The following is a 10,735-nucleotide window of genomic DNA, read 5'->3' on the forward strand; positions in this document are numbered from 1 at the left end:
GGCCTCTCATGGAAAATGCGGTTTGGTCATAAGCTAAAGCAGCAGACTCTGCACTATCAAAGGTTCCAAGCCAAACCCTTGTGCCATTCCTCGTTGTATCTCTAATCTCTGCTGCAAATTTTCCCACTGACGCCCTAAGCTGACCACACACATCATCTCTTGCATCGTATTATCTGTCTTGCCTTTTCAATGGGTATATTGGTTACAAAAAAATGAAGTCAACAATGGTTTACCCATGGTTTTACAAAAAACCACATAGCAAAACGCTTTTGTAACAGTGCGGAAAGCTGTCTTTTTGCTTACAAATTGAAAAAGCTATGTATTTTGGAAAAGTGGCTTTTTGTATGAATCTATTCAGCCAAACACTGGCTTTCTGGAATCCAATGATCACTTGCCTAGATAAATTTTGTAAAGAAGCCAGCCAAACACCACCCAAAAGACTTGTCAAAAACTTTTTCCAAAAAATGTTTCTTTATGCCCTGCATATTTTATTTCTGTTGACGATGGTGTTTAATTTCTATTTTAATTTTCATTTTTCAATACTAAGAAAATAATCATTACAGTGTGTAGATCTCAAAAAATTAACTTGGAATAAAAAAAATACCTGATTCAGTCTCTTAAGTAAAAAATTATGACCTTCCAAAATTTTAAGACATATTTAAGTCATGTAATCAATTACGTCAACCAATTAACAGTCAAAATGGGACAAATTGATGTTAAATTTTGTTGCAAGGAGTTCGCTTCCATGATTGGAGTCAGTTTGTATAGGATTTTTTGTCAAGAATTATTTTTTTTCTTTCTAAAAAAGTGTTTTGTTTAAATTTATTTGTGTTCAGATATTTACTTTAAAAAAATATAAGTTAAAAAAAGTCATACTTTTTTTTTATCCAACATTTCTGACTTAAAAAGAATTAGAAGGATGTCAGTTACTTCTCTCAAAATTCAATTCAATCTTAATTTTAATAGTTGTCTGAACGTGAATGAGGATTGACGTAGTTGATTAAGGATTTGATATATACTTTATAAGGGTATGAATTGGAATTCCCTTTACTGATGTGAGTGTCTCACTCTGTCTTGGCTCTCATATAATACTGATATTTAATGTCACTTAAATTTTTATGTATTAAAAAAAATATTTATGAAGTTATTATAAATTTTTTTATCTGTCACACACAATGTATTTCCTGAAATGCATATCCAAATATTTTTAAACGAATTCTATTCTATGAGAATGTCAGACAAACTTTTTTACAACTACAAAAAAGTTAAACCTTAAAAAAAATTGTCTGAATTGTTGCTGTCAACCAAAATCACCATCACCATTTAAAAAATAATTGATGTGAAACTTATTTTCGAAAGATTAAGATGTATTTGTTTTATATGTTTTTTAATAATTATATACTCAATAAGTATTTTTTATTTCAAAATTCAAACAACTTGTTATTTAAATTATTTTTCAGGTGTTACATTTAAATATAAAGTAGTTTTAAAAAATATCATTCTAAACAAATAATGCATGAAATATTTTTTTTTTTCAAAAGTTCATATGAATGATGCTTATTCTTAGAAAACAAAATATCATATCGTTTAAAGAAGTATGTTTTATAAATCAAAAAAATAAATGCTCTTTTATGAATTTAAAAATTTTTAAACAAAAATTATGATCAATTAAAAAAAATCAATTTATAAAAAATTACAAACTCATATATATATATATATATATATATATATATATCAACTTTTGTTTTAAAAAAAATTCAAAATTAAATTTTCGTAGCGGTTGAATTGGAACTGCTGTTCCTACGAACTCCAAATCAATGTCATTAATATAGACTACAGCAATGATATTCACTTTTATATTCTTAATATATATATATATATATATATATATATATATATATAGTATCCCAAGTTCCAAACTTTCCTTCCACCACCTCCCAAGTTCCAAACTTTCCTTCCATCGCCACCCAGATCGGCGATTTGCTCCCACCCACCTTAACATTCGCGCTTCCTTCACCTCAGAAGTGTTGGTCTCCAACAATTCTACTCGAACCTTCGTTCTCGATTGCTTGTATTTTCTCTACAACCTTCCCATTCTCTTTTCGCGTAGGAGCAGTAGAAGAAGGGTTTACTTGAAGAGGAAAATATATACTTGAAGGCGAATATATACAGGAACCAGAGAAGAAGGGTATATTTGTTCGAAAATATTGAGAAATTTTTTCACGGGAATCCAAGAATACGACCCTGTTTGGTACAGGAGAAATTTTTTGGTGACCGGGAATCATGATTAATGGGAATTCAGTAAAAATTGAGTTTACTTGAAATCTTACGAAAGATGTGTTTGGTTCGCCAAAATATTACCGGAAATACTGGGTAAAAATTACTGATTCCATATTTGGTTTAGAACAAAATATGACTTGGAATATGAGGTTATTTTACAAAAATAACCCCAAACTATTTTTACTTTTGTAATTGATAGATTGAGTCTAGATTTTTATGTGTATTGAGGTATTTTTGTCTCAAAATTTATTGTTGTGCTTTCCCTTTACTTGGTATTCTGATTGGTATTCTGAATTACCATATTATTTTTGGTAATCTGAATAGTGACTTTTCTTTATAAATCAAATTACCGGTAATCCTTGGATATCCGGGAATCGTAATTTATTCCTTCTACCAAACGTGGTAATTACATTTACCAAAGAAGGATTACCGGTAATCCTCTCCAAAAACTTGAACCAAACACCCCCTAAAGGTGGATATATTTGTTCCAAGAATATTTGAAAAGAAGGCTATTCTTCAATGGAAAAATACTTCACAAAATTAAATTCCAAGAAAAAATTTATAATTCTTATATCAAATATGAGTAAATAAGATTTCCAATTCCAATTTTCTGGGATCTAAACTTTTTCCTTGTACCAAATGTCCCTAAAAGTGTCCTTTTTGGGTAATTGTTGTGACCCAGCCCACCAGGGCACAACCCAAACGCACGTGGATCAGCCCAAAACACTTGGATGACTACCTCACATGATCCAAGCCCAGCATTGCAAATTGTTCTGGTTTAGATTCCAATAAACATGCAGCTTAACTGTAATTAGGAGATTAGTTATTTCTATCCCTATTTTTAGGATTTGTTATTTCCCTTCGTAATTTTAGGATTGGTTGTTTCAACAACTTTCGTTATTTGAATTCTAGATTAGGATGTGCACTTTCTTTAAATATTGCAAATCAAACCTCAATGAAAATAGAGAGTTGTTTGACAATTTTCTTATCTCCCTCTCTTCCCAATCCTCCCCGATTCGTTCTTTCTCCTACTTCCCCTTCATCCTCCTACATTTTGGTGCTTTCATTCCTGAACTTACCTCCATGGCTGAAAAGACTACCCGCATGGCCCAGATGCAAGAACAGATCACCGTTGTTGAGGAACGGCTAACTACGTTCATAACATCCGCAAATGAGGACCGGCAAACCTTCATGATGCAGATGCAACGCTCCAACCAGGAGCAACTAGACCACAAGTTCGATCAGTTCCAGCGCGAAATAACCGCTATCTTCGAAGCCCAGCGCAACAACCAACCTTCAAGTAGCGTTCTTGGACCAGGTCCAACACGTACAGATCCGAACCGGCCAAAACCGGTCCGCCTTGTATTCCCTCGGTTTGCCCAGGGAGACCCTACATACTGGTTATTCGCAGTGGACCAGTATTTTTAATATTATTCAATCACGGAACCGGAGAAGCTCCGTCTGGCCGCCTTCCACCTAGATCCACTAGCCTTAAGCTGGTACCGCAATCTGTCCCGCGAGGGACTAATTGCAACCTGGAGAGACTTTCGGACAACCATAATCAGCAGGTATGGCCCAACAGTTTATGAGGATCCAGCAGGAGCATTATGCCGGCTGACCCAAACAGGATCGGTCCGTGAATACCAAGCAACATTCGAAACTATGTCAAGTAAAGTACACGGCATAACGGACGGCCTTCGAAAAAGCATGTTTATCTCGGGGCTAAAACCAAAGGTGCGTAGTGATGTTCAAGCACATTTACCCGAGACTTTCCATGTCGCCTGGGGCCTTGCACGCAATTTCGCAGAAGCGGAGGATCGCACACTACGGTGGGGACAGCGTAACCAATCTAACACCATCACTCAACCCGGCAAACCACCAACACCCCAGTCAACTTCTGTACCAATACGGCGGCTCACCCAAACAGAAATGATGGCACGAAGAGAAAAGGGTCTATGTTACAACTGTGACGAACGGTATGTTTTTGGCCATAAATGCAAACAAGGTTCTACCTTTATGTGCATATTAGTAGATGACGATGAAGAGATTGCGCATGCAGAGGAAACAGAGGAAGAATCTATTCCGGACATCCCTGCGTATCCAGAAATCAGTTTCAATGCCCTCTTTGGTCACCACTCCACCAAGGCATTTCGACTAACGGGCACTGTTAAAGGCACAACTGTCCAGATACTGATAAACAATGGCAGCACCCATAACTTTATTACAGAACGCGCTGCCAATCACTTGCACTTACCCATCCAATCCATTAACCCATTCAAGGTCCAAGTGGGAAACGGGGACAACCTATACTGCAAAGGGATGTGTACTAAGGTTTGTATTACTCTCCCGAATCAACACGTTTTTGAAATAGTCCTTTTTGTGCTAGAACTTCAGGGCGTCGATATTGTCCTAGGCATACAGTGGCTATCAACCTTGGGACCAGTCCTAACAGACTACCAAACACTGACCATGACCTTTACCCACCACTCCAAACCCATCACTCTTCAAGGGAATATCAGTCTAACACCTTCCGCAATTACCAACTCCCAATTACACAAACTCATAGCCCAGGAACCAATACAGGCCTATCTCATGTGCATGACGGCATCAACTCCCCAACCACATACAGACCCAACCCCTACAATCCCACACACCATCTCACCCATCCTAACCAATTTCCAAGACGTATTCCTCAAACCCACTAAACTCCCACCACATAGACCAACAAACCACCATATCCACCTTCTCCCCAACACAAAACCAATACAGGTACGGCCTTACCGGTATCCACATTACCAAAAAAATGAGATTGAGAAGCTGGTCACAGAGATGATGAAAGAAGGAATAATACGCCCAAGTAATTCCGCCTATAGCTCACCGGTCATACTAGTAAAAAAAGAAAGATGGAACGTGGCGCTTTTGCGTTGATTATAGAGCCTTAAATGCAATCACGGTGCAGGACAAGTTCCCAATTCCTACCATAGACGAATTATCGGACGAACTACATGGAGCATCAATTTTTTCCAAACTCGATCTACGGTCAGGCTACCACCAAATACTCATGGATGCATCTGACGTTCACAAGACAACCTTCCGCACACACCATGGCCACTACGAATTCCTCGTGATGCCATTTGGGCTATCCAATGCACCATCTACCTTCCAAGCTACTATGAATGAGGTTTTCTCAGCATTTTTAAGGAAATTTGTGGTAATTTTCTTTGATGATATCTTAATATACAGCGCAACACTGAATGCACACAAGGAACACCTATTGACGGTCTTATCCACTCTATAGAAACACTCATTTTTTGCTAAACAGTCTAAATGTTTGTTTGCCAAAGAGAAAATCCAGTTTTTAGGCCACATTATATCTTGGAAAGGTTTGTCACCAGACCCGGAAAAAATTCGTTCAATCACAAATTGGACACAACCTAAGAACGTGACTCAGGTACGGGCTTTCCTAGGCTTGGCTGGATGTTACAGGTGATTTATAAAACATTTTGCCACTATAGCTGCTCCTCTATCAGACTTAACCTCTAAAACAGAATTCAAATGGGGAGACAAGGAGTCTGCGGCTTTTGACAAGTTGAAGCTATTACTCACCACAGCACCTATTCTGATTCTACCCGATTTCTCAATTCCATTTATCTTAGAGACAGATGCATCAGGTGTTGGAATCGGAGCAGTATTAATGCAGCATGACAGACCTATTGCGTTATACAGCAGGAAACTATCCCCGGCAATGCAGAAGAAATCAACCTACATACGCGAAATGTTTGCTATTACTAGTGGTGTTGCCAAATGGAGACAGTATTTATTAGGAGCTACCTTCATCATTCGAACTGACCATAAGAGCTTGTTCCACCTGATGAACCAAGTCGTTCAAACCCCAGAACAACAACAGTTCCTGTCACAACTTTTGGGTTTCTCATACACCATTGTCTACAAATCGGGAAAAGCCAATGCAGCTGCAAATGCTTTGTCTCGATTTCCAGAAGGAGGCACTGAGTTACCTCACCCCCAGTTTGCCACAATCACAGGGCCAACATGCAACATCACACACATTCTGCAGCAGGAATTAAAGCAAGACACCTATGCTATTACAGTCATCCAGGGCCTTATTACAGAACCAACTAAATGGGAAGCATGGAAAATAAAAAACGATCTGCTTTTTCACAAGTCCAGAATTTATATTCCGGAACAATCCACTCTGAAGGAGAAGCTGCTCCACGAGTTCCATAGCTCCTTGCAAGGGGGGCATTCAGGGGTACAGAACACGTTCCTACGCATCAACACGGTTTTCACCTGGAAGGGATTGAAGAGAGATGTTAAGAATTTTGTCACACATTGTGAGATCTGCCAGAAAGTGAAACCACAAAACCATTCCCCGTACGGGCTACTGCAACCCATAAAACCACCCAACACTATCTGGACCGACCTCAGCATGGACTTTATCACCCATTTGCCTAACTCTAATGGTTTTAGTGTCAATTTTGTTACTGTGGACATGTTATCGAAAGGAGGACACTTTGTACCCTTACCAGCCAACTTCACAGCAGTACGGGTTGCAAAAGCATTATGGGAATCTACCGGGAAGCTCCATGGGTTTCCAAAAACCATCATCTCTGATCGGGACCCGGTCTTTCTCAACAACTTTTGGCGAGCACTGTTTGAACTTCAAGGCACAAACCTGCGTTACAGTTCAGCATATCACCCGCAAACCGACGGTCAAACTGAACGCGTAAACATGTGTCTAGAGCAGTACCTTAGAGCCTTCGTACACGAGAACCCGAACCACTGGTCACGAATCTTGAGCTTTGCCGAGTTTCATTTCAACACCTCCTTCAACAGATCGACGGGTTATACACCATTCGAAGTCACATTTGGTGTTCCCCCTCCGAACTTGTAAACGTACTGTCTCGGATCAAGCACCTTAGAAGCCATAGACACAGATCTGTCACACAGAAACAAAATAATGGAAAACTTGAAGCAAAATCTAAATCAGGCTCAGATAGCAATGAAGGCTTACAGCGACAAAAAATGAAAGCAATGGGAGTTCAAGGAAGGAGATCTGGTTCTACTTAAACTACAACCTTACCGACAGCTCACCGTCTAGAAACGAACCTCTCAGAAGCTCGCACTCCGGTACTACGGTCCATTTGAGGTGTTGCAGCGAATCGGTTTCGTAGCCTACAAACTTCAATTACCAGAGTCTTCAAGGATACACTCGGTGTTTCACGTTTCCCTACTCCGACCGTTTGCTTCGCCAACCTCGTTCAAAGTCCACCCACTTCCACCACACACGAAGGATAACAAACCACTTCACCGTGCAGTAGCTATACTCGGCGAAAGAAAGGTTTGGAAAAAGGGGAAGCTAGTTAAGGAGGTCCTAGTCCAGTGAACCAACGGTGCACCAGAAGATTCATCGTGGGAAGAAGAAATGGCACAAGATAGCGACGAAGACGAAAAGACGAGACAGAGAACGGCTGAGGAAAAGAGGCAAAATGACGATAAGTATTCATCGTCCAATCCTTTAACGCACGCCTCGGACACAGCAACCAAGGCAATTATGACAAAGCAAGGTCATCATGACACTACACCTGGAGACGCAGCCCAACGGGCAGAAGATAAGCTTGGCTTCCCCACACGGCACGCTCCCAGTGGACGACAATCCAATGCAATTCCCATCCATGCGGACATGGATAATTCAAAAGGGGAAGGTGATGTTGTGACCCAGCCCACCAGGGCACAACCCAAACGCACGCGGATCAGCCCAAAACACTTGGATGACTACCTCACATGATCCAAGCCCAGCATTGCAAATTGTTCTGGTTTAAATTCCAATAAACATGCAGCTTAACTGTAATTAGGAGATTAGTTATTTCTATCCCTATTTTTAGGATTTGTTATTTCCCTTCGTAATTTTAGGATTGGTTGTTTCAACAACTTTTGTTATTTGAATTCTAGATTAGGATGTGCACTTTCTTTAAATATTGCAAATCAAACCTCAATGAAAATAGAGAGTTGTTTGACAATTTTCTTATCTCCCTCTCTTCCCAATCCTTCCCGATTCATTCTTTCTCCTACTTCCCCTTCATCCTCCTACAGTAATGTTCTGGAATATATTAAACCTCTAGAGACCATTAATGTTAGATAAATATAAAATTATTAATGTAGTTTCACTCAATAGTTTTTTAAGCTTTTGAATTGAATTAATTTTTTACATGATATTAGAATTTCGGTGTCAAAGGTTCGATTTTCGCACCCTTATTTAATTGATAATTAATTAAGTTTTGTGGAATTTCTTAACATATATAGGTAGATATATATATTGTCTACCCTTCAAGTTCAATTCTTAGGTAAGGAATTATGTTAGAAAAATATAAAATCAGTGATGTAATTTCAACGAATAACTTAAACTTTTATAATGAATTGATTATTTAATGTTAATGTGATAAAAAATGGGCCACAGCGGCTATCTCGCAAGTAAAAGACGTGGGTCACAGTGGGTGAAAGAGTGGTTCCGTGGGATCATGAGTCTTAAAAGTTAAACCCAGGTCGCGGGTTGATGGCTCATGACCTTGGTACGTGCTCTACGCAGTAATGCAGAAGCTCTAACTCGGGGCCAACCCGAGTCGAAGCGCTCAGGCCTCATCAAGTATTCTCTCCGGAACAGGTATCATTTAGTTATTTTTATTTTCTTTAATTTATTTTTATTCGTTTTATACTCTCATTTCAAATTACCATTGTCCCTTGAGTTGTTAATATCACCCCAGTTGTTGACGCCACCGTCGCTGGAGCCTTTTCGTTGTCGAAATTGCTGCTACTATCACCACTATGGTCCTACATGACATCCTCAAGCTTTTAAACAGTGGACATCACGCAATTTATCGTCATATTTTTTTTAAAGAGTAAATATTTTTTTTAATCTCTTATAAAAATTACAGTCTCCACTTTAGTCCATTGCAAAAAACATAAAATTAGTCTCTCGAAATCTCTAACAAATTCAAAGTGTATCCATTTAGTTGAAATCATGATCCCTCACAAATTTAAAAAAGACCTATATTAGTCTCTCAAAAGAACTAAAATAGATCCACTTTAAATTTCATAGAGACCAACTGACTAATTTTTTTTTTGTAAAAGACTAAAGTAGTGATCATTTTTTAGGGACCCAAAACGATATTTAATCTTTTTTGGAAGAATGTTTTCTAAACTCAGAAAAAAAAAAGAAATAAAAAACAACATTACCATTATTAGAAGTCTTGACCTAGTCCTAAAGTTTGTACTCAAAATAAAATCATCAAACAAGGTTTTTTTTAAGGACTTTATTAATCTCATGAGATAGGAGGGTGCTTCTTTTTTATCATGGGCACAATTATGGGATTCACTCATTTAAAAAATAATAAAATTGAGTTATAGGAAAATTAATGGGTGTGTAGAAAAGAGAGTTACTCTCTAATAACACGAGAATAATCCCCCCCCCCCCCCCCCAAGTTCACCATCACATTTATTCCAAATTAATTAGAATTAACAGTTGATGGTTTTTTTTTTTTAAAAAAAAAAAACAAGCTTCAACAAATAATCAAAAGGTTTCTTCTTCTCATAAAAACAACTATTTTTTTTATAGCTAATATTCCTCCTTTACCCTGATACATAACAAACTATGTAAACATAGATTAATGGAGTTAAAATAATTCTAAAAGCTAATTTAAAAATAAATAAATAAGGCTACCGAAAAAAATAAAAAATAAATAAATAAACGCTGATATCAAATTCACCCTTAATTTCCAAGATGGTCTCCAACTATTTATCATGATGTATATCACTAGATAATCATGTAAAGTTCATAGATTGTACGTATATTTGTGCGGATAAATTCTAATGTGATCAGACACACTTTAAAAATGAAGTCAAAATAAAGGAATTGCAAGTTGTTGAACTATAAATTTCCCAAATATAAAAATGAAGTGTTCTCGTAGAATCTTTCTTCAAACAACAGAGCACTAATCAAAGATTCTACTAAGGCGTCTGACTGGGTTTTGATTCAAAGTGGCCATCTCTGTAAAATGTTATTGGCGTGCCCACTAACAACTCCATGTCCGAGGCTTTTTTATTTGTTACATGAAGCCTATCAGTTACCCATTGAAATTTTGTCGGGTGCATTTTACATGACTTTAGTCCCATAGCCGGCTCAAAGAGTCGAAACTTGTGGGGATACCGGAAGGAGTCAACTCGCCTCAAAGAGGTAATTAGGGTTGGGTAGCTCAAAAAAAAAGAAAAAAAGTAATGAGACTGAATATCTCCAAAAAAAGAAAAAAAGTAATGAGCCTATGAGAATAGAGTTGTCAACGAGCCAAAGTATAACTGACACTTCGTTTAGGCATGGCTTAGTGAAAAAATAAAATAAAATGAACCTACTTAAGGTTAGCACCTCACAAATTGTTTGAGCTGA

The sequence above is a fragment of the Gastrolobium bilobum genome, unplaced genomic scaffold, assembly GCF_033153095.1.
Source record: "Gastrolobium bilobum isolate Gb01-03AN ecotype WA unplaced genomic scaffold, APGP_CSIRO_Gbil_v1 utg647, whole genome shotgun sequence".
Taxonomy (NCBI): Eukaryota; Viridiplantae; Streptophyta; class Magnoliopsida; order Fabales; family Fabaceae; genus Gastrolobium; species Gastrolobium bilobum.